General features: G+C 49.6%; 1 pseudogene; it reads left to right on the top strand.

Moving 5' to 3' along the window:
- Positions 1–21,359, top strand: part of LOC136110807 (dynein axonemal heavy chain 9-like) — a 141,041-nt pseudogene that overhangs the window by 14,704 nt on the left and 104,978 nt on the right.

Below are 21,359 nucleotides of genomic sequence, written 5' to 3'. Positions count from 1 at the left end.
CTGGTCAAATCCTGGAAAGAAACGGAAGCTTCAGCCAGATTGGGAAGGAGCATTTCAAGTTCTGCTGCTCACCGAGACAGTGGTACGACCAGCTGAGAAAGGGTGGACTCATTAGACACGGATTAAAGAGCCAATGGAACCTCCAAAGGACAATGACGAGTGGCAAGTATTGACAACTGATGACCCCCTTCGACTAAAGATACAGAGATGAAAATGAAATGAAACCTTTGGGGATTGTTAATCCTGTGTATGTAGAATTTACAAATGGGTTACTTAACAAACGTCACTGAAACTGAAGGTTCCCTAACAATTTGAGTAGATGATTGCCACATCCTTAACTGTGGGGATGTACAGAGCTAAAGAGAATGGAGTTATGAAAAGAAACGTGTCCAAGGGGCCTGAGTCTAAGGATGATTTAAAGAAGTGCACAGTTTTTGTTACTGTCTCTCATTGCCCCTCCTGGTACAGTGTTATTTGGAGCACAGAGTTTAGGGGATGGACAGTGAGCAATGAACGGTTATAGAGTTGCAAAGAAAAATGACCCTATCTAAAGGACAGTCTCTCCCAGGATGTGAGTCTCTGCAGTGCAACCCTTTGCTAATTGCAAGACAGAGAGCAGATGATTCAGTAAGTGGGGTTTATGGATCACAAATAGACATTAGTAGAAAAGATGCCCTGGGAAGGTTCAACATATATGGAGGTACAAATGCCTGGGTAGAATGGATCAAATCTATGGTGCAAAGCCTAAACGAGCAATTGCTATGCCTGTGCGGCAGGAAGGCCTGTGGCCCAAGTGGTACCCTTCCCTCTGGGGTGGAGCGAAGATTGACAGGGGATGGAGTGCGTCTTAGCCTTATGCCAAGACTCTACGGCATGCAGAAATAAGTCGTGTCATACTCTCTCCCTACTGTTTCCAGCTTTGCAGGGAAAAATATCAAAATCCCCCTGGCATTTTCAGGAATAATTGAAAATCATACTGCCTGTCTCTCACGACGCGGCAGGAATGATACCAAGTTCCTAGGAACATGAGTAGGTGTGCAGAGACACGGGAAGTTGGTCCTCATATGTCCTCAAATGCTTCTTGAGTGGATCTTTGGTGGTACTGTGGGAAGATGACACTTCATTCCATTTTATCCCCCACTGGGAAGGTACCTGTGACGTCGTACAATTGGAAATTCCTTTTACCCTGGCATTTGAACACTGTGATCCATCAGGGCAACAGAAAAAGGAGTTGAGGGCTTTCCTCTGATGACAGGGTTTATTTCAATTAGATTGGGGTCCCCAGAGGAGTCCCCAAGGAACACAAAGCAAGAAGTCAAGTTAGCTGCGGGTTCTGAGTCCTTTTTGTTTTGGTAGGTAACTACAAACAAGAATGTAGACGGGATAAATAACATTTATTTATAAGTCATACTAGAGAAGCAGTTAAATGAATCGCCAAACAATTAGATGCTACTAGTAGAATGGCATGGGAAAATAACATGGTCCCAGATACGATGTTGGCAGAAAAAGGTGATATATGTCTAACCACAGCTTCAGCAGAAGAATTGGCTGAGAATTCAGGTGTAGATAGTCCACTCATGGGATTGTTAGAATCTTGGTTTGGAATATTGAGAGAAATTACTTCTTTAATCGAAGTAACAGAAGCACTGATTTCTATAGCATGCTACATCATTGCGTGTCTGCGAGGACTTGTTCAACACCTTATTGGACAGCTCTATCAAAGCAAGTGCCTTTAGGGCCACTGCCATGCTCAGATAAAATGATCCTGCTAAAAGAACAAGAAGAAAGAACGAACAGCAAATGCATAACTCCAGAAGAAAAACGTGAAATCGTGTTGTCTAGGCTTGAAGCCACCTATACAAGTGTATCATAAGAAAATGCAAAACCTCCTCCATTTCAGTCCTGCAGCTCAGCACTAGTTTTTCCTCTTCCCTCCCTTTGTCCTGCTCCCTTTGCTTTCTCCCTTTGTTCCATATCCTTCCGCACAAAACCACCGTGACTCAGCCTAAGTAGATCTGCCGCTTATTCTTTTGTACTGCCAGCAGATTGTGGAAGTAGAGTATAAAACCCATCCTTATGGAGAGATCTTTGCATTTTAGGCTTAGTCTAAGTGTCTCAAGTAGCCGGGGTTTTTGACTGGGCCTAATCCATCAGGTCTGATGGCTTCCCTGCTCGTCTCCAGATGAATGTGGTAGAAAATATAAAGCAAGGAAACGTCCTTTGGCCCAGCCTTGCCTTGCCTTATTTCCTTCTCATCCTGTTCTCTGTGCCAGCCTCTCTCACTAAGCCCTCGTCTGGCTGCATGTCTCTTCTTTCCTCTCTCCTTTTCTCAAACTCTCCTGCTTCCTGGCTTTTGTCTTTCCATTCCTCCATTTCAGTCCTGCAGCCCGGCACTAGATTTTCCTCTTCCCTCCCTTTGGCTTGCTCCCTTCACTTTCTCCCTTTGTTCCATATCCTTCTTTCCGACTTGTCTCTTGGAGACTTTTGGCCACGCTGGACCCAAGTCTGGGGATGTTTTGGAAACTTTTCCGAGGCCTCGCTGGTGACGGGGGGACAGCAGGCAGTGACAGGCCCGGGGCTGACAGGCTCCCCCTCCCCTAGGGGGCGCTCGGCTGCCACACCCAGCTGACATAGAACCTTTGTCACAATGCCCGCTACCGTGGGGAGGATGCGGGCACTCTGCGGGTGACAGGGACACAGCAGGACTTGGTGTCAGCTCAGCAATTTCTGAGTTCCCCAAAGAAGCTGAATGAGGTGTGTTTAAATACAGTAAGGTGTTACGTATTCATAATGACCCCAGGAACGCCTCTACATATTCATAACCTTTAGCGCTTCTTCTTAAAATGAGTCCCAGGTGATCATTTCCATAGTCTCCTCCTTGACCCTCCCTGTTGCACCTGCGCAGTGCCATCTGGTGGTCTTGAGGAGGGTCTTTGGATGAAGGCTCCTTCAGCCTCGTCACAGTGACCTCTTTACCTTTGGCTCATTATGTTGAGTGGACTGGAACCCAAGCTGCCAAGTCGATTGAAATCAGACTGGTTCCCCCTTTTGCTGTAAATCTTCGTTATCTCGTCTTCTCAAGTTTTCATCTAGGTGCTGTAAAACCTCTTACCTTGGCATTCGACGAGGTTCTGTTTTTTCTTAACATAATGGGTTAGTTAGTTAGTTAGTTCCCTCTGTCAGTTCCCCCCTTTTCGGGAAGGTTAGTAAATTCTTGTACTAACATGATGATTCCCTATTTAACCTTTTCTCGGACCACAAGTAAGAAGGCTGCTTCGACAGGAGAAGACTTATCTTTCTCCCTCAAAGAACAAACAAATTCTCATGTTGAACAAAACATTCGTGTTGCTCTTCTGGGGCAGCTGATGACCGGGTGGCTGGTGCCCCGGCAGCAATGGCATCTGTTGGGCTGCAGCGGGAGCTCGCGCTCTTTGGCGTGGTGACCCCGCTCACTGCAGTTCCTAGCGCTTTCCTTTTGGGTTTCTTCTTCCCAGTGCGATGGCCAGGTCCAGTTTGGTGTTATCTTTTAAAATCATTAGTTTATACCCCGTTCCTTTTGCTGCCATTTCAGGATCTATAGGCGTGCCTGAGATTTGCATGGCTTGGACTACTGAATGTATTAACCGAACAAAGCACGGGGTCATACGTGGCACAAACAGTAAACCCAGAAATGCACATACTATCATGAAGCCTATTTTCTTCCACCAGGCTCCCCCAAATAAGTTACCCCACCAATGGCTAGTAAGTATAGAATTCCACTTCTGTACTGGTACATGTGCAACGCGTTTTATCTCCTCTGCTATTTTCATTATGGCTTCCCCATCGTTATCTCTTTCCAAACAACACTCCGAAGTATTCAGTTTCCCACAGACGCCCCCCTCTCTTCAGCTAAAAGACAATCTCACGCTCCCTGATTTTGGTACACTGCAGCTCTGGTCTGAGACAATTGTCTCGCTATGAGATTCGGTGCCTCAGCCGTCTGGTTGCTTATTATTTCAACCACTGCTTGCAACCGAATAATTTGGTTTAGCATATATATAGGGGTACGGGATCCCCAGTTTCCATCTTGGGCCCATGTGGCTGGATCATAGTATTCAGATATTCTTTGTGCAGGCCATTCACCATCTTTCCAAGTTTGCATTCCTCCTATGGGGCATTTATTAAACTCCTCTCTGTTTCAAGTTTTGTCTTGCACTCCCCCCCGTCTGAATAGCCCCTCCTACCACCTTGTGTAAAACAGATGCTCTGTTCTCCCCTAGGGCAGGAGGCAGAGCCTACAGCGAGTCCACCTTTCTCTAGGTTAGTTGCTACCCATAATTTCTGCCCTTGGATTTCACACTTCTCCAATTTTGTTCTATCATAACATCCAGAATTAATACGAGTGTGATAATGTAGAACATACTGGGTTAGTCTTCCTATTCTCACACGCTCGTAGCACTTGGTACAGGGATTAGCCAGGCTAAGTTGGGAAGAATAAGTCACCGCTCCTGGCAAGAGGATCAGGTCCAGGTTTCCACGCTCTCTGGCCGAGCAGGTTGCAGCCGCAGCCGAGTTCGTCGTCTTCTCGGCAGCGAGGGCCGTGTCCCCGCCTTTCCTGTTTTTGTCGTTAGCGTGGCGATTATCGTTTCCCAACTCTTGGCCTTCACTTCCTAGGAACAACAGGAGCAACACGGAATTTGATTTCTCTGTCTGCACTCTATTCTTTTCATCACTGGTGGACTCTCTGAATTCCCATTCACCCCTTCAGTAAATACCTCCCACCATTCTTGGCTATTTTTTTTCTATTCTTCCAGCGGCAACTGGAATCCTCAACCGAGCTCTGGTTTCCTGATCTTCTATTCTTAGACATTTCTTACACAATCCTGTTGGTAAGTTCCCTTTGTGGATATGCTTATACCACAGTCCATTTACAACCCCGAGTCAACTTCAATTTCAGTTCGCCCGGTTCTTGAGATACTTTCAAGGTTCTTTCTTCCGTCAGGGGTCCTTTAGCTTGAGAGACGTGTGTCCATCTTTTCTCTGCTTCCAAACAGCTGGTTCTGTAGTTAACAAAAGAAGAAAAAGGCCCCTCCCGTCATGGGGTTGAAGTTTCTTCTGTCCAGGTTTTCATTAGTGTTGCCCCCATATCTACCAGAAATTCTACTTGTTTGTTCTTTTGGGTTTCTTCTTCCCAATGCGGGAAGCACCACCCAGGCTGGTCCCCCAGAAGGACCAAAAGGTGACTGTGAAAAACAGAGTTTTCCAGGTTGCGCCCGGGTTACCCTCCGTGGTGTTTCGCAGGCTTTCTTCACTCTAGAATGGCGAATCCAGGCATTCTGTTCTCCGATATTGGTAGCAGTCAGGGGGTCTTGAAATGGACCTTCCTGTTATGGTTTCAAAGTTTTCTGCAAAAGACTTCACATACTCGTCAGTAAAATGTGGCCCTCAATCAGAGGATCTAACAGCTGGGCCTCCAAGCCTTGGTATTATTTTGTGTATCAGTGTTGTAGTCACCTCCTAAGCTTTTGCTGTCCTGGTAGGGAACGCTTCTGGCCAACCTGAAAAAACATCAGTTAATACCAACAAATATCGGTACCCCCCTTTTCCTGGGAGTTCTGAACAATCAGTTTGCCATTGTGGTCCAGGCCCATTCCCTTTCCCCATTTGACCCATTTCTAGCTTGGGCATATTTTTGGGATTAGTCTGGAGGCAAAGATCACACCGCTGTCACCTCTTCCACAGTGACAGACAAATCTCTAGCTCCTGTCTCCCTAATCAAATGTTTGCGTAGTGGTTCTAGTCCCCAAGGCCCCTTCTTCTGCTCTTCCCTTCCTAAAGGCCAAACCAGGTGGGAGAAAGCCCCACTGTGTTTGCTTTTTCAGGAGAAAAATAAGTGCTAAAAAGGCACTTTGGGGGTGCCCAGGTGGATCCAGTGGTATCCAGACCCCCCCCAGAGGGAGCATCCCCCAGCACCCCCAAGTCCTTCGCAGGGCTGCTCTCAGGCCCTCCATCCCCAGCTTGTGTTGATACCCGTGGTTGCCCGGGGCAGCTGCGTCTCCCAGGCGAGCTGGGTCCCGCCCCGGCCCGCCCCCGGCTCCTCGCAGTGTCCCTTCCCCCGGGCAACGCGGCTCTTCCCCGCCAACACCCGCCGGTGCCGGCCGGATGGAGCAGGCGGTGGAGCCGGTGCCCGGCGCCGAGCGGCTGTGCCGGTGCGCGGCGCGGGGGCTGGGGGTGCCGGCGGAGCGCTGGGAGCGCTGGGCAGGCGGGGAGGCGGCGGGGCCGCTGCTGCGGAGCTTCCTGGCGGGGCCGGCGGGGCCGGCGCTGCTGCTCTGGCGGGGCCCGGCCGGGGAGCTGGAGCTGGGGCCGCCCCCGCCGCCCCCCGCCGCCCGCCGCAAGGGGCTGTTCTTCCTGCGGGCCCCCGGCGCCGGCCCCGGGGAGCTGCTCTGCGGGGACCTGCCCGCCGATGCCCTGCGGCACTTTGCCGCCCTCGTGGAGGAGGTGAGGATGAGGGGCCACGGGGGCAGGCTCAACATGAGGAGAAATTTGTTTGCTGGGAGATGGCAGAGCCTGGCCCAGGCTGCCCAGGGCGGGTGTGGAGTCTCCTTCTCTGAGACATCGAAACTCGCCTGGACCCACCTGTGTGATCTGCTCTGTGACCCTGCGTGAGCAGGGCTTGGACTGGGGGATCTGCAGAGATCCCTTCAACCTAACCAGGCTGGGATCCTGTGAGGCCTGGGCAGCCCCGGAGGTGCAGAGGGAGCCCTGGCACCCATGAGTACCGGGTGCCCCTCGCACATGGCAGCGGGGAAGGTGTCCCCTCCTACAGACAGGCTCCTTGGCCTCCCTCCCTTCTCTGCTGATGCACTTGTACCCTTAACTCTGCCCTTTGCAGTACCATGGACGGCTTTAGAACTCATATAAACCACCTGAATGCTGATCCACATCAGCTCTGTCTATCAGTGGGGTCCTTGTGGGACTGATGTACCCACAGGTGCTGGAGGGGACATCTGCAGGTCACCTACTCCAAACCCCTGCTCAAGCAGGGCCATCCAGAGCCAGTTGCCCAGGGCCATGTCCAGGTAGCTCTTCATTATCTCTAAGGATGGAGACTTCACAACCTCTTTGAGCAACCTGGGCCAGTGCTCGATTACTCTCATAGTGAAAAAGTGTTTTGTGATGTTCAGGAGCCTCCTGTAGCTCAGTGTCGGGTTATCTCAGGTGGGCTGATGTTTTCTTAAAGAGATCGTCAAGAGGTTCGAGTGCTTTTGCTTTGCTGTGTTATTAGCCTGAACTAGACAATGTTGTTTCGGTTTATTCCTGATGGCTCCTCACCTGGAGAAGTCTCAGGAATGAGGCTGTGATGGGAAAGCAGAGGAGCTGCTGGATTTGAGAAGCTCTGATCATGATGTTTGGTATATTAAGATGGTGACTGATAGATTGGATTCCCAAGAGCAGGCTGCCAGACTGGTTATCCTGGTTTTGTGAGAAAACACATTATTTATACGGGGAGCTTTTGTTTTGATGAGCCCCGTGGTCTTGCGAAGTCTGCACAAACAGTGGTTTTGCATCACGGCTGGCCAATAGCATTGCAAGCACCGTCTGCTATGGGTAGATGGTGGGGTAGGAACACTTTGGCAGATCCTGTTAAATCCTGTTTTCTGAATGCCTTTGGGAGCCGGGATTGTGCGTCCCAGCTGCGTGTTTGCAGGCTTTGCTCTCCCCTGTGCAGACATGCAGTATTTCTGCAGGGAGCAGATTGTGCCTGGTTTTCATCCTATTTTCCTCTCAAGCTTCACTTGAAGGCAAAAGCAGCGGTGGTGCTGGGTCAGGCAGATGGGGTGGGTCTGCGTGAGGGTGAAAAAGGTCTTGAATTTCCTGGGGTTGGGGTCGTGTGTTCCTCTGCCCACACTTTGTCTTTATTCAGTGAGGGGTCACAGCTGGTGACCTTGTCCACTTGTTGCTTCACTCCTGCGGTGCCGAAGGGAACACACCTGCTCTGTGGGCTGGGGCTTCATCCTGAGTCCAGTTATCATTTTAACAGTCAGAAAGAAAATGAACGGCTATCATTTGCCTGGTTACAACATCACTGGCATTAGCAGTCCACATGCTTTAAGTAATAGAGACACATCTTGCTAATAATGCAGCTAAAACTGCTGAAGGTGAACTCGTCAGCACCTGCCCGTGTGTTCCCTGGGGTTGTGCTCCCCCTTCCCACGGCTCCCTGGGCACGAAGGTGGCTGGTCGGGTCTTCTTCGGGTCTACAGAGCCAGCCACAGTTCCAAAGAGTCTTCAGCATCCTGGGACAGCACCATGGAGGTGCTGAGCTGCTTTATTCCGTTTCAATTTTATGTCCATTTGCAGCTATTTTTATGCCTTTAGTCACCTCCCCCCCCTCCCCTACCCCCACCCTGAGTCCAGTAACACAAAGGGCTGTTGTTTGTCACTAGGGACAACCTGGCTTTGTTAGGTTGTTGCCACAGGCTGGTCCCAGTGCAGAGCCAGCCAGGATAGGTGACAGACACGGTGTTGCTGTCACAGCTCAAACAAGCCAAAAGCAGCTCAAATCTGGGCAAACCCCGACCAGCCCCACAACCCCATGCTGCCGGGTCAGTAAAAGTGCTGATAAAGGCAAAGCTCCTGTTTGGTGGGCTGCAGCTGGGACCTGGGGGACCCTCACCACCAGTGTATCCCAGGGGGTACCAGCAGACCTTCCCTTGCAGCACACTGAGCTCAGCCCAGCCCTGGCAGGCTCAAAGGGCAGCCTGACGGCTGTGCCCATGGGCAGGGACATGGGGACCAAGCACCGGGGACAGTTGTGAGGGCAAGGGACAGCAGCCCATGGGGCCATCTCCAGTTGCGGGCTTGAAAGGCTGGGAGAGCCTGGGGATGGGGCTGCTCACTTTGCCTACTGGCTTCCACCCTCCTTGGCTGCTTGGATTTGGGGAAAAGGGTGTTCTGCTGTATAAAGTGGGCCTGTAGAGATGCCCATTCATCATCAGCTGCCTCTATTTCACATGGGAACTGCTTGAGACAGCAATGAATATGGGTCTCCAGGCTTGGCCAAGCACAGACCTCAGAGCCTGGTGGCCTGTCCGTCTCCTGCTGCACTTTTTTCTCCATTGGTCTTCCGTGACTCCTGCTGTAGGTGATCGTGCCCATCCTAACGAACAAGAAGAACCATCAGGGCTGGCCACAAGTGGTGTCACAAGACATCGTGCGTCATGTCCACAACCTCAAAAGTACCATTTTCACAGTTGTTGGCCAAGTAGACGGCAAGACCTTGCTGCCTCTCCCAGCTGGCTCAGAGGGAATTGAGGACATTGATCTGGAAAATGAGAAATCGTGAGTACCACCCCAAAATAACAGGTTCTGGAAGGTCCAGAGAAGCAGATGCGTTTGTACATCAAGTTGTCATCGTGTCTGGGCTGCGTGCGTGCCCCTGTGGAACCCCAGGAGATGTGTGGGTGCAGTGGAATGAATCACTCCTCAGACAGGACGTGGTGCGGGTGGGATTTTGTGAGAAGTTACTGCTTCCAAGGCAGTGGGGTGACCTGTCCTCAGCTTCCCAGCCCACTTGGTGGCGTTTCTTGCTGAATTAAGTGAGTTAATGACTGCAGGGATGTAGAATATTTTGAGGGAGAATGGTATGGGGAGAGAGAATCTTGCTGGATGTGTGAGTCTCCAGGTCAGATCCTGAACCTGAATGGATCTGATGTGACAATGACTGGCTGTGCAGAGAGGTGGCGACTGGCTCTTCATTTCCACCATTCACTTTATGAACAGTGTTGTTGCCCACACTGCTGCAGACATTCAGCCGTTTTCTCCAGAGTGTAATTCCTATATTAAACCAGTGACAAAATCTTATGGGGTTTGATTGTTTTGTGGTTTTGAAATGTGAAACCCTGTAAAATCCAGCTGCCCACACGGCCATTGGAAGTAGATCCAACTGAGCAATGCACATCAACAAAGTTAATCACGTACTCTGTTTACTACAGCATGGAACGGATAGATAAATCTCTGGTGTATGCCATGGAGTCGGCCATCATAGACTGGAGCCACCAGATCCAGGAGGCACTGAAGAAAGAGTCTTCAGAGCCTCTCCTGCAAGGCAGCAATCCGAACCCGAAGGTGGAGCTGGAGTTCTGGAAGAACAGGTACCCAGAGCAGCCTGGCCAGTGCATGGTGCCCTGTGGTGCTGGTTTTGTGTAGAGGGAGAGTGCTGGTGGTGGAGCTGCTAATTCCATGAGTTGAGAAGAACAGGCCACTTGGGGTTCATGTAGGCTTCAACTAAGGAAAATTGCTCCCGCACAGAAAATCATCATGATCTGCAAAGTGCCTGGGAGGTCACTGGGCAGCTGGCTGTGTTTTAACTTAGCCCCACCACAGGGGCTACACCTCAAGGGACTTTTTTCAGAAATGCCCTTTACAGGATCCCAGGCTGGTTGGGCTGAAGGGCCCTCTGCAGATCCCCCAGTCCAAGCCCTGCTCACGCAGGGTCACAGAGCAGATCACACAGGTGGGTCCAGGCGGGTTCGAATGTCTCAGAGAAGGAGACTCCACACCCGCTCTGGGCACTCTTTCGTCACTGTTCACTAGGAGCCATCCACAGGAGTAATTGCTGATGGACACCTGCTGGGGGCTGTCTGGAAATGGTGCATCTCAGCTGGCTGCTGTTCATCTGTCAGGGCCAGAGGGGCTTTAGATGCTCAGGAGCCTGGGAGTGGTATTTCCTCCTGCCCTGTGAAAACCTTTGTGCTGTACTGGTTCAGGCTGACTCGGGGCAAAGCCCTGCTGGCTGGAGAGCTGTTGCTAATGCCTGCAGAAACACGATGGCTTTTTTTCAGCGATGTTCTGTCAGTAGCAGAGCTGCTGTCATGCTGAACTCAGCACTTTCTGTCCTGTAGGGTTTGTCTGTGCCTCATGCAGCTTTCTCCCATTTCCACAGTCCATGTGTAGCTGGAGGAAGCCCTGAATCAGGCCCAGGGGAAACAGATGATGTTGGGGGACAGCTGATGGCCCAGTGTAGGTGGGTAACATGGCCACCAGCATCCTGGTGTGCATCAAGAACAGTGTGGCCAGCAGGCCCAGGGCAATGACTGTCCCACTGTACTCAGCGCTGGGGAAGCCAAACCTCAAATCAGTTTTGGGCCCCTCAGGCCAAGAAAGACCTTGAGGTAGTGGAGTGAGTTGAGAGAAGGGAATAGAGCTGGTGAGGGGCTGGAGCACAAGTGTGATGGGAGTGGCTGAGGGACCTGGGGGGTTCAGCTGGAGAACAGGAGCTGAGGGGAGACCTTCTGATCTCTGCACTGCCTGAAAGGAGCTTGGAGCATGGGGGGGTCGGGCTCTGCTCCCCAGGAACAAGCGCCAGGATGAGAGGAAACGGCCTCAAGTTGCGCCAGGGGAGGCTGAGGTTGGATATTAGGAAACATTTCTTCCCAGAAGGGGTTGTGAAGCATTGGAACAGGCTGCCCAGGGCAGTGGTGGAGTCACCATTCCTGGAGGGGTTGAACAGTCACAGAGATGACATTCTCAGGGACACGGGGCAGTGCCAGGGGTTAGGTTATGGTTGGACTCGATGATCTTGAGGGTCTCTTCCAACCAACTGATTCTGTGATTCTGTGTCTCGGTTGCTGTAGGTGTGATGACCTGGAATGCATTTACAACCAGCTGACAACGAGGAAGGTCAGGAACATGATGGAGCTGCTGGAGAGAGTTGAGAGCAGCTACATCCCAGCCTTCAAAACCATGCTAATGGATGTTGAGGCAGGTGAGATGCTGGGGCAACTTTACCACAGTGCTGGCTTCTGGCCTTTCTTCATGGCCTGGTGTGACTGATTTCAAGCCAAATCTTTCTAGTTTGTGAATTGAGACTGGGCTGCTTGTGCTTGAGTCTAGGCTTTTGTTTCCAGGCTGGGACAAGCTCCATCGCTGGTCTGTTGAGCCAGACTCTTGCCAAAGTTCAGGGTGAATGGGTTTGGGAATTTATTCTGCTGTAATAAAGTGTTTGCATTACTCTAACAGGACTCACCTCAACTTCCACCAGCTCCTCTGGTGTTATTATGCAGGAACGGGAGTTCAGACTAAGAGGACAGATCTTGTACCTAAGACTGCTTTGTTAGAGCGCTGCTCCTCAGGCTTTGGCCACTGCAGCCCGAATTTCCTTGCTTTGCTTTGCTTAGGGGAGTTGAGCGCAGCCCAAGGAAATATTGCAAATCCCTGTCTGTAGTGAAAAACAGTGTAGTCCTGCTGGTCTGTCCCTGCAGACCAACACAGCTGGACATCCATGTCCAACCCAGCTGCTCTCTGGCACAATGAAACCATCCAGACTGTGTTAGCTGTGCACGTGCTGGCAGAAAACACTGTTCTTCACCACTTCACGTGCAAACATTGAATCTCTTAAGGATCTGTGTCACACTCTGCATTGTGCAGTTTAAATGGGCTGGAGAAACACCCCTTATATAAGGAGCCAAGGGTTCATTGTTAAACTAATTAATACTTTAAGGGTTTAATCAAAATACAACAAATATTTGGTTTTAATCCAGCTACAGCGATACTAACCCTAATTGGATAATTTGGACTATAATTGTTAATTTCCATTACAGCGCAGTTCAGATTTGTGTGCACCTGCTTTTAAGTCTCTGCCCCTTTCCCTGGCATTGTACTGGTGTGGCTGCTGTTGGTGGATTTGCTGGGAGGGTGATGCTGATAGTGGGAGTCTCTTCTTCCTTGGTCTTGGGCCTTAGGGGTTATTTTTGCATGCATTCAAGCACTTCTGTCACTTCTTGTTGGTCCACAGGTTTAATTGCACAACGATCTGGTTTTATTAGTGCTTGCGCTCTGGGGTAATTCTTCAGGGTAAAACCACACAGCTGTACAGAGCTAAGCTAAAGCTTTCGACGAGTCAGACATCAGTTGCTTTACTGTTGACAGGTTTTCTATTACAGTCAGGACTAGTGGGGCCGTCCTCATCTGCCCACTGGACAAGGAGTTGCTTGAGCCAAAACTGAGCTAAAAAGGGCTCAGGCCAAGGCTGTACAGCCTGTCGTGCTGTACAGCAAGGCCATGGCTCACAGCCATGGCAGCACTGTATTTTTGGTGCTGTTGGGCAAATTCCGTGTGACTTTTTAGCAGTTGTGGACTCAGGCTCTCCACGAAGCCCTGTCCCAGCTCCCTGTCCCCTGCCATCACATCAGCTTATTTCTGTTCTGGTTACTGCCGCAGGTGAGTGATGTTCACGAGTGAGTGACCTGCAGCACACAGGTGGCTGAGGGTGCTCAGTGCTTGTCAGGACAGTTTCTTTTCCCAGGCACTTTTCCATGTGGTGAGGCCAGCACCTAGCTGGGAACCCAGCACACCGCAGCTGGGTGGTTCTTACCGCTTCTCACGTCTCTCAACACAGCTTTGACTGAAGCTCAGGACGTTCACCTGCACCTGACACCCCTCAAGCGCCGCTTGGAAGACGTAGAGAGGGTTGAGTTCAGCGAGGTGAAGCCTTTCCTGCTCCCCCTGCTCCACGTGGTGTGTTTGATCTGGGTCACCTCCAAGCACTACAACATGCCCGTGCGGATAGTGGTGCTGCTCCAGGAGATCTGCAACCTTCTCATTGAGCAGGTCTGTGGCTGTGATGCCTGTGTTTGCAGTCCCCTGTGTCCCCTCTCCCCTTCTTCCTATTGTCCTTCCCTGGAAAAGTGATTCTTTAGGCAACATTTAACTTAATAAACAGGTTCAAATGTGTTCAACACAAGAAGTCCTTGTTTTCCATGATGGCAGAAGTGACCTCTCAGGTGTGATTTTGCTCTTCCAGGCCCTGGTGTACCTGTCTCCAGAAGACCTTCTGAAAGGGGACATGGAGGAGAGCCTGGGCAAGGTGCGAATGGTGCTCGGTATCCTGAACATGTTCAAAGAGGCATTTGAGGAGAGAAGGGAAAAACTGCACATGTATTATGAACCAGGCCAAGAAGTGAGGGAGTGGGACTTCAGCTCCACGATGGTGTTTGCGAGGCTGGACACCTTCCTGAAGAGACTGGAGATGGTGGAGGTGAGACTCTGGTCTTGAAAAACATTGCAAACCGTCAGGAGAACTCTGTAGCCAGGAGATCACTTGCTGGCATCTTTCCTTTCTATAGCTTCACCTGATACCAGGGAATGGGGCCACTCTTTTGCTGTTAGGTCTCCTGTTACAGCGAGTCTAAGACTGTGTTTTACTATGTCCTGCTCAGTGCATATGTAAGCTGGTCAGGTTGATAGGTGTGTTTTTTGCTCTCAGGAGTCCCGTTGGACTCCTTGCTCCTGTTGGGGCAAGAAAAGGAGGATTACTGGAGGTGTGGTTTGCACAGCTGTAAATAAAGCAATGTAATCTCCCAGGTCTCCTGGTGCCATCAGAGACAGATTTAGGTTATGGTTGGACTCAATGATCTTAAGGGTCTCTTGCAACTGAAATGGTTCTATGATTCTATGACACCCTAGAGCTGGGTCCTGCCTGTCTTGGAGAGGCCAGATGGCAGGATCCCCTTGGCTGTGCCACGTGGGCCTGGGGAGGAGCAGGGACACGTTCCTCACCAGGTTGTCCCTTCGCATCCTCATAGCCCATCAAACTGGGGTGCTGTGGCTCAGGGGTGTCCCTGTTTGCCAGATCTGTCACCTGAGGCAGGGACATTGGGGTGTCATCCCTGAGCTCCCAGTGTGGCCAAGGGCTCCTTGAGCCACAGGAGATGTTCTGCAGAGAGCAGGTCTGAGTGTGAATGTGGGAGCTCCCTATGCTCTCCTTACCACATGGCTGTGTCTGGAGACCACAGACATACAGACACCATATGTACCTGTTATACAGACACTGTATATAGCTCTTATACAGATACTGTATGTACCTCTTGTACAGACCTTGCATGTACCTGTTATCTCTCACGTGGCTAACCACACACATTCATCTGCTCTCCACACACATCCCAAATGAATTTCTTTGTTGATTGTTGCTGCGTTCTCAGTGTGTAGGGTTGGATGGCCAGTGTACAGGTTGCTGGTGTTTGCAGTTTTACTGCTTTAAATGTGCCATATACTTTTATGTGTTCCTTAATTAACTATGTTGAAAACTGTCATGACTGGTGCCTATTTTAAAAGTATTCATAATGATGGTTTCCAGTAGGGTTTGATGTGAAATAAACCAAATTATGCTGGTCAGTGTAGAGAGGAATATAAATAGACACAGGAATAACTGCAGGTTATCATGAGGACAGTGTTGGTGACAGGTTTACTGGGACCCTGTAAAGGCTCTGGGGCACTGACTGCTGGGATTCCATGGATGCCGTGGGCACACTGTGGATATGGGCTGCAGACAAAAGCCAGTGGGGAGGTTTTGAGCTGGGGCACTGTGCGTTTTGACCAGTGTCTGTTTCCTCCTTCCGTGGCTGTCCCACACTCCAGGGACAGTAGAAGCTGCAGTATCTGGAGTCAGAGGGAGAGCCTGCGGAGTGAGCTGTAAAACAATAATTAAAAGCATAGTGCACACCAGCCTGTTAATGAGGAAAACTGCTGCATCTCTCTCCGTCTCAATTTCCCCTCATCACTTCATTTCAAGCAACCTTGCAAGACAAAGCAAGGGACAACTGGTATTTCCACATTATTTTTTTGCCTTACTAGGTATTTGTTCAAGCGGATGTGCTGGTGTGTCGAAGTGAATATGAATGCATATGTGCATTTGTTTTCGAATTTTCATAAAAGCTGCAGTTACACTGGTGCATGGGTAGCCCATGAGCACGTGAAGAGGGAAGGATCCCTTTCCTTTGGTTCGTTGCACTGTTTCATATTACGTGTCTGTGGTAAAACCTGCTGCCCTGCTCGGGTGGCCCCAGGACAAGTGCAAGCAGAGAGTGGCCACCAGTACATTCCTGTGCACATTTCTCCTGGTCCTCTGAGACAATGGATGTTCAACCAGCCCTTACTTGGCCCTACCTAGGGAGACAGATGAGGTGGGATGGCAGCAGAGCTGCCCAGTGCTGCCACCACCACTGGGGGAGCGGGACATTTTCCCAAGAGGTGACACTGCCAGGCTGCAGAGGATGGGAAGGGAAGGGAAGGACCCGTGTGCCACCTCAGCAGAGAGGGCCAGCGGGGCAGGTGCTGCAACACCCACTTGGACACGTGGAGGTTTGACTGCGCAGGAGCTTTGGACAGTTTGGGTACCTGTAAATATTAGAAATCTGTCCTTGGCTAATACCTATAAAATTGGGATTCTTAGCTATGCTGGATGACATATAAGAGTCTCATATCCTGCTTTGGATCTGTCCTTTAAATACACTTAAAAGCGATTTTACAGTTGTCATGGTATTTCTAGTGGCTGCAGCAGGTCTCACTGGGCAGGGACGTGTTATGAGCAGCCACTGATGCTCAGGACAGGCAGATCAGGCTCCCCCCTTCCCATCCCTGCCACCCAGCCTGAGCACCAGCGCTGTGCTTGGGAAGGTCCCTCAGCAAGTGCAACTCTGTCGTGACAACTGTTGTCATCTTCTTTTGTCAACATCATGACCTGTGTCTCCCTCCGTTGACTTTGAAGGATCTCCTGGCAACTTCCTTGGACTTGATGAAGCTGGAGAAAATTGAATTCAGTGGGATTAAAGGGAAGACCCTGGGCCAGCAGGTCCTGGACATGTATGAGGAATTCCAGGAGGCATACAAGGTGTTTTCAGAGCGAACCTATGACTGTCTTGACCTGACCAACACGGTAGGTGGGACCAGTTTGCGGGAACATCAGGAACATGTGCATGTTTCCAAAGCAGCAGTTTCCTGCTATCTTCTTCCCAGCTCTTTCCTCCTTTCATTATGATCTGATCTGGTACTGGAGGGAACAGGGAGCCGCTGGCCTTTCCTGCAGAGATTTGGGACTTCTTGCACGTCTATATCTAACATATCTTGCTAGATCAGCACCTTAGATCAGTGCAGCTGGGAAACTGGGATTTCCATGAGTTATGCACAAGCTTTTGCTGTACATGGTGCTTGCTGAGGTATAAGAGCTATACCAACACCCACATCTCTTTGCTTTCTTGCTCTTGGTATTTACCATGTTTCCCCAAAAATAAGACCTACCCCAAAAACAAGCTATAGCATGATTTTTCAGGATGCTTGAAATATGAACCCTATTCAAAAAATTAGCCCTAGTTACAGTTCATAAAAAAGTCAATTTAAATAGGGTCCAGGCAGCTATACATGTAAAAAAGTAAGCATCTTTTGCAGCAAAAATTAATATAAGACTCTGTCTTAGTTTTGGAAAAACAAGGTAGTTTGCCTGATGAGGGCCAACTCAGATCATCTCTGGGATGTGTTCGCTCCTGCCTAGATGAACACATGGCATCTGGGGCTCTCAGAATTCAAGGATGCTCTATTTTATTATCAGTAGTGCTTTAATTAAAGGAATATTCCCAGCCCTCTGGGACCTGCCTGGTGTGGGGATGGGTGGCTCGTGCTTTGCTTCCTGCAGCTCCCAGTACATCTCTGCAGGGGGTGGCACGTCCCCAGTGTTTCTTGCTGGAAAGCTGCTTGCTCCATAGCACCCCTCCTTCAGCAGGGCAGGCACAGAGGAGAGGTGACAGTGGCTCTGCAGGAGGTGGCTTGGGTTTGGTGACCCCATGGCCATTTGTGTGACTCTGAGTCATGTTTGTTCTTTCAGTGCTCTAGTTTTGCACCCTCTGCCACTGCTGGAGCCGTTTTTTTTAGCTAAAACATGGCATCTGGATCTGCTGGAGCTCAGCAGTAGCAATAGTAAAAGCTATTTCCTTGCACTTTGTCCTTTGGAAAAGAGACACATGACCTCATTTTTAGTGGTTTTGTCCAAGCTAGAACAGAAGGACTGTCACGGACTGTCAAGTTCAGTCTTTGATTTGGACTCTTTTACGTGTAGGAAAACAAATATAGGTGTTACTCTTGAAGTTCAAAGGATTTATTACAATTGAAGCAAGAAAAGCAGTGCAAGAAGATGATGGAAATTACAGAAACCCAGTACTGTTGAGTTTGAAAAGGACCTCTGGAGATCACCCAGTCCACCTTCCCTGCTCAAAGCAGGCTCAGCTAGAGCAGGACTGTGACTGGTCAGGTGAAATATCTCCAAGATTACCTATGTCCAAGTGTGGAGACTCCACAGCCTCTCTGGGCAACCTGTGCGAGTGTTTTGAAACTGCCTCACTCACAACCAGCTCACCATGGAACCACAGGCTTGTTTTGACTTGAAAGTAGGTTGGATTTGGGACTCAGCAGGTGCATCCGTGGGTTTTCTGGATGATGGTGTGGTCTTCAGGCCAAGTGGTGGGGGAGAGGGTGTGGAAATAGTCCATCTTGCCTGTAGGCTGAAGATAGTGCCATGTGGGCTGTGGAAAGCCCTCAGGACCAAAGGGTCCCTCCCAGAGAAAGGGCCAACATCTCAGCCATGGGACAGCACAGAAATGTTCTCAAGCTTCGTGAGGACTTTGCCACGTTGCGATGGCTGAAGATTGGCCAGAGGAGTGGCTTAGTTCACGGTGAATAAGAGAGGGCATCTCTGGATCGAGGAGTTACAGGTACCTTCCTAGTGCCATCTTGCAGCCTCACAGCTTGTGTTTTGCCTTTGTGCAGGACTTTGAGCAGGATGCCTTTGGTTTCCAGCAGAAAGTAGAAGACATGGACCGTCGGCTGGGCACCATTTTCATCCAGGCTTTTGATGACGCCTCCAACTTGGACCACGCCTTCAAGGTTTGTTTATCGCTCCCTTGCTCTTCCCTAAAAGGGAAATCAGGGCACCCGGCTCGGTGAGAATCACGCTGAGGAGACCAGGCAGTGCTGGAGCCACAGGCACATGGGGCTGGTGTTTGCTGGTGGGACAGTGGGACTTGTAGCTTTTGGGCTGCTCTTGGTTTGGGATGCTCAGGCTGGTGGGTCCCTCACAAAGCTTTTGGATGCCAGGAGATATATTTGTGTCTCTCTCTGCAAGTTGGGGGAAATCATGCTTTTTCTAGGATTTCCTGGTGAGAATTGATATTGTTAGTATCAATTTGTTAATATTATTAATACGTGGATCTGTTTCAGTTTTGGAAACAGGTTTTCTAGAAACAAAGCTGGTTTATTTATCAATTAATCTATCTTGCAGAAATAATAAATGGTATTTTTTTAAAAAAATCAATATAAGCATTTGTAGAAAAGACTTTAGCAAGTGACAGTGTTTATCTTTGTAAGCTTTTTGAAAAAAATAGAAAATCTTGAAGCATTTGAAGAACAACAGTTGGAATGTGGTCCAACCCCAGAGAAAGTCTGAGAGGCCCCGTAACAAAGGGAGCAAATTTCCTTTTTCCAAAGCGCCCATCGGTGCGGACAGTATTGAAGCATCTGGGCTGGGGAGGAAGGTCCCAGCTGATCTCTCTGCAGGAGTCGGGGTTGTAAATTTTTCCCCTCTTCTTTTCCTGCGTGTTCACCCCAACAGCTGCTGGACATGTTCGGGAGCCTTTTGGAGCGACCGGCAGTCGCTGCAGATGCTGCTGGCAAATACTCCGTCCTCATCAGCATGTTCAGCAGGGCCCTGGACCACGCCAGGCTGATCTACTCCCGGCACATCCAGGCAGAGCTGAAGCTCGGTAGGTAGAACGTGCTGAGTAAAATGGGTTTTACAGGGAGTTTGATTGAGGTTAATTTGGGGGGGAAATGATTTATTTTTCTAAGGAACCCAAAACTTTACAAATTGCAGATGTTTTCAGCCTCTGTAGCTCCTAGTGGCAATGGAAATGCCTGGGAAAGCTCTGTTCTTAGTATTAAAGCAAATAATTGGTTAGGAGTAAAAATACCCTTTTTCAAATGTGTATGCATGATATGTGACTGGGAATGGAGACACATGCTGAGCTTTTCTCCCAGCGAGGCTGTGACAGGAGGTTTCTCTCCACATTTGTGTGCTGCCTCCAACACCCCATGGGACCTGCAAACCCACTCATGTGCTCCTCAGAATGAATTTATTTTGTTTCCCTTACAATGCTTAAAATGCAAAGTATGCGAGTGGGACTTTGTAACCAAGGGTTCAATCAGCCTTTTCCAAGTTTATTATTCCCCGTGACTGTTGGCACAGGGGGGAATGGGTGGATTTCTATCAGATTATGAGGATTCAAGTGTGTCATTTTGAACAATAACCTATTTACTTGCCTCAGAAAGATCATACTGGAACGAGACAAGTCCTGGACTGGAGAGAATCATGGAGAGAATCATTTGCTGTGAATTTGTGGTTATTGTTCTGTGGCTGTTAGATAAGGCGGACAGAAGTAACTCCTGGTCAGAAATCCCTATGTCAGTGTTTGTGAGGGGCGGGGAATGTGTCCCAGGCAAGGGACACCTCACATCAGCTCAGGTTTGGACATAGTCTGGGCTTCTCGTTCGATCTCAGCTCCTTATTCAAGATCCAGAGGCACTCGCCTTGGTCACAGACCTACATCAGTGTGGCAGATGTTGGATTTAAGGAAGGAAGCTGGGAAATCAGAGCAGTTTTCTGCAAATGAGGTTCTGTTGTTGCATCTTTGGGGTTACAAGTGCAGTGTTCAGTCAAACGCTGTTCCAATGTGCCCTCCCCAGGATCCCCCCTGTGCACAAGAACATGCCGCCGGTGGCTGGAGCGCTGCGCTGGGCGCAGGAGCTGCGAGCGCGAATCCAGGTGCCGTTTGATCACTTCAGGCACATCCCACATCTGTGCGTGTCTGTTCCAGCTAAGTTGCTTTATGACCACCTTGCTATCTTCTCTGTAATCAATCTGATTTTCTTTCTGTGGTGAACATTATCCCATGGTTATAGCTGAAATAATTCTTAGTCAAAGAGGTGTGAAGTGGTTGCCCTGGTGCTTTTCAGCTTCCTTGTGATCATTATTTTTTTTAAGAAACTCATTAACTGGATTTGTTTTGAAGCGATTAAGAGGCACAGTGGGCTATTCAGCTTTCAGACATAGTTCCCGGGTTGCAATTGAAAGAGGTATCAGAACCTTTCCTGCTGCAATCCCACTCAGCATGTTCTCCAGGACCTCCTCAGCTGCAAGTCCTGGTTCTGGCATCATCCAAACTGTGAATAGCAGAGAAGTGCTGGGCTGGACTCAGCTGAGATGGATCGATGGAGCTGGGTTTGCATGTTGGGGAGCAGACGAGCATTTTGTTGGGCAGAAGAAAACTTTCTCAGCGTTAAACAAAGGAGCCATCTCCCAAGATCAAGGAAAGAAACCAATGCTGGTATATTTATCACCCAAATGCTTGTTATAACGGATGGTGTCAGGGAAGTATGGCCTCATACTCACAGCTGGCACCACATGAGACAACATTTAAGAGCTCTGTAAGCAAGGCAGTGTTGGACTTATGACAACTGAGGATGTTCTAGGGACTGCACCTGGTAGCTCACAGGAATGG

This window comes from Patagioenas fasciata, chromosome 32 (assembly GCF_037038585.1).
Source record: "Patagioenas fasciata isolate bPatFas1 chromosome 32, bPatFas1.hap1, whole genome shotgun sequence".
Lineage (NCBI taxonomy): Eukaryota > Metazoa > Chordata > Aves > Columbiformes > Columbidae > Patagioenas > Patagioenas fasciata.
Note: the sequence above shows the minus strand (reverse complement) of the source record. Positions and strands in the feature narration are given on the sequence as shown.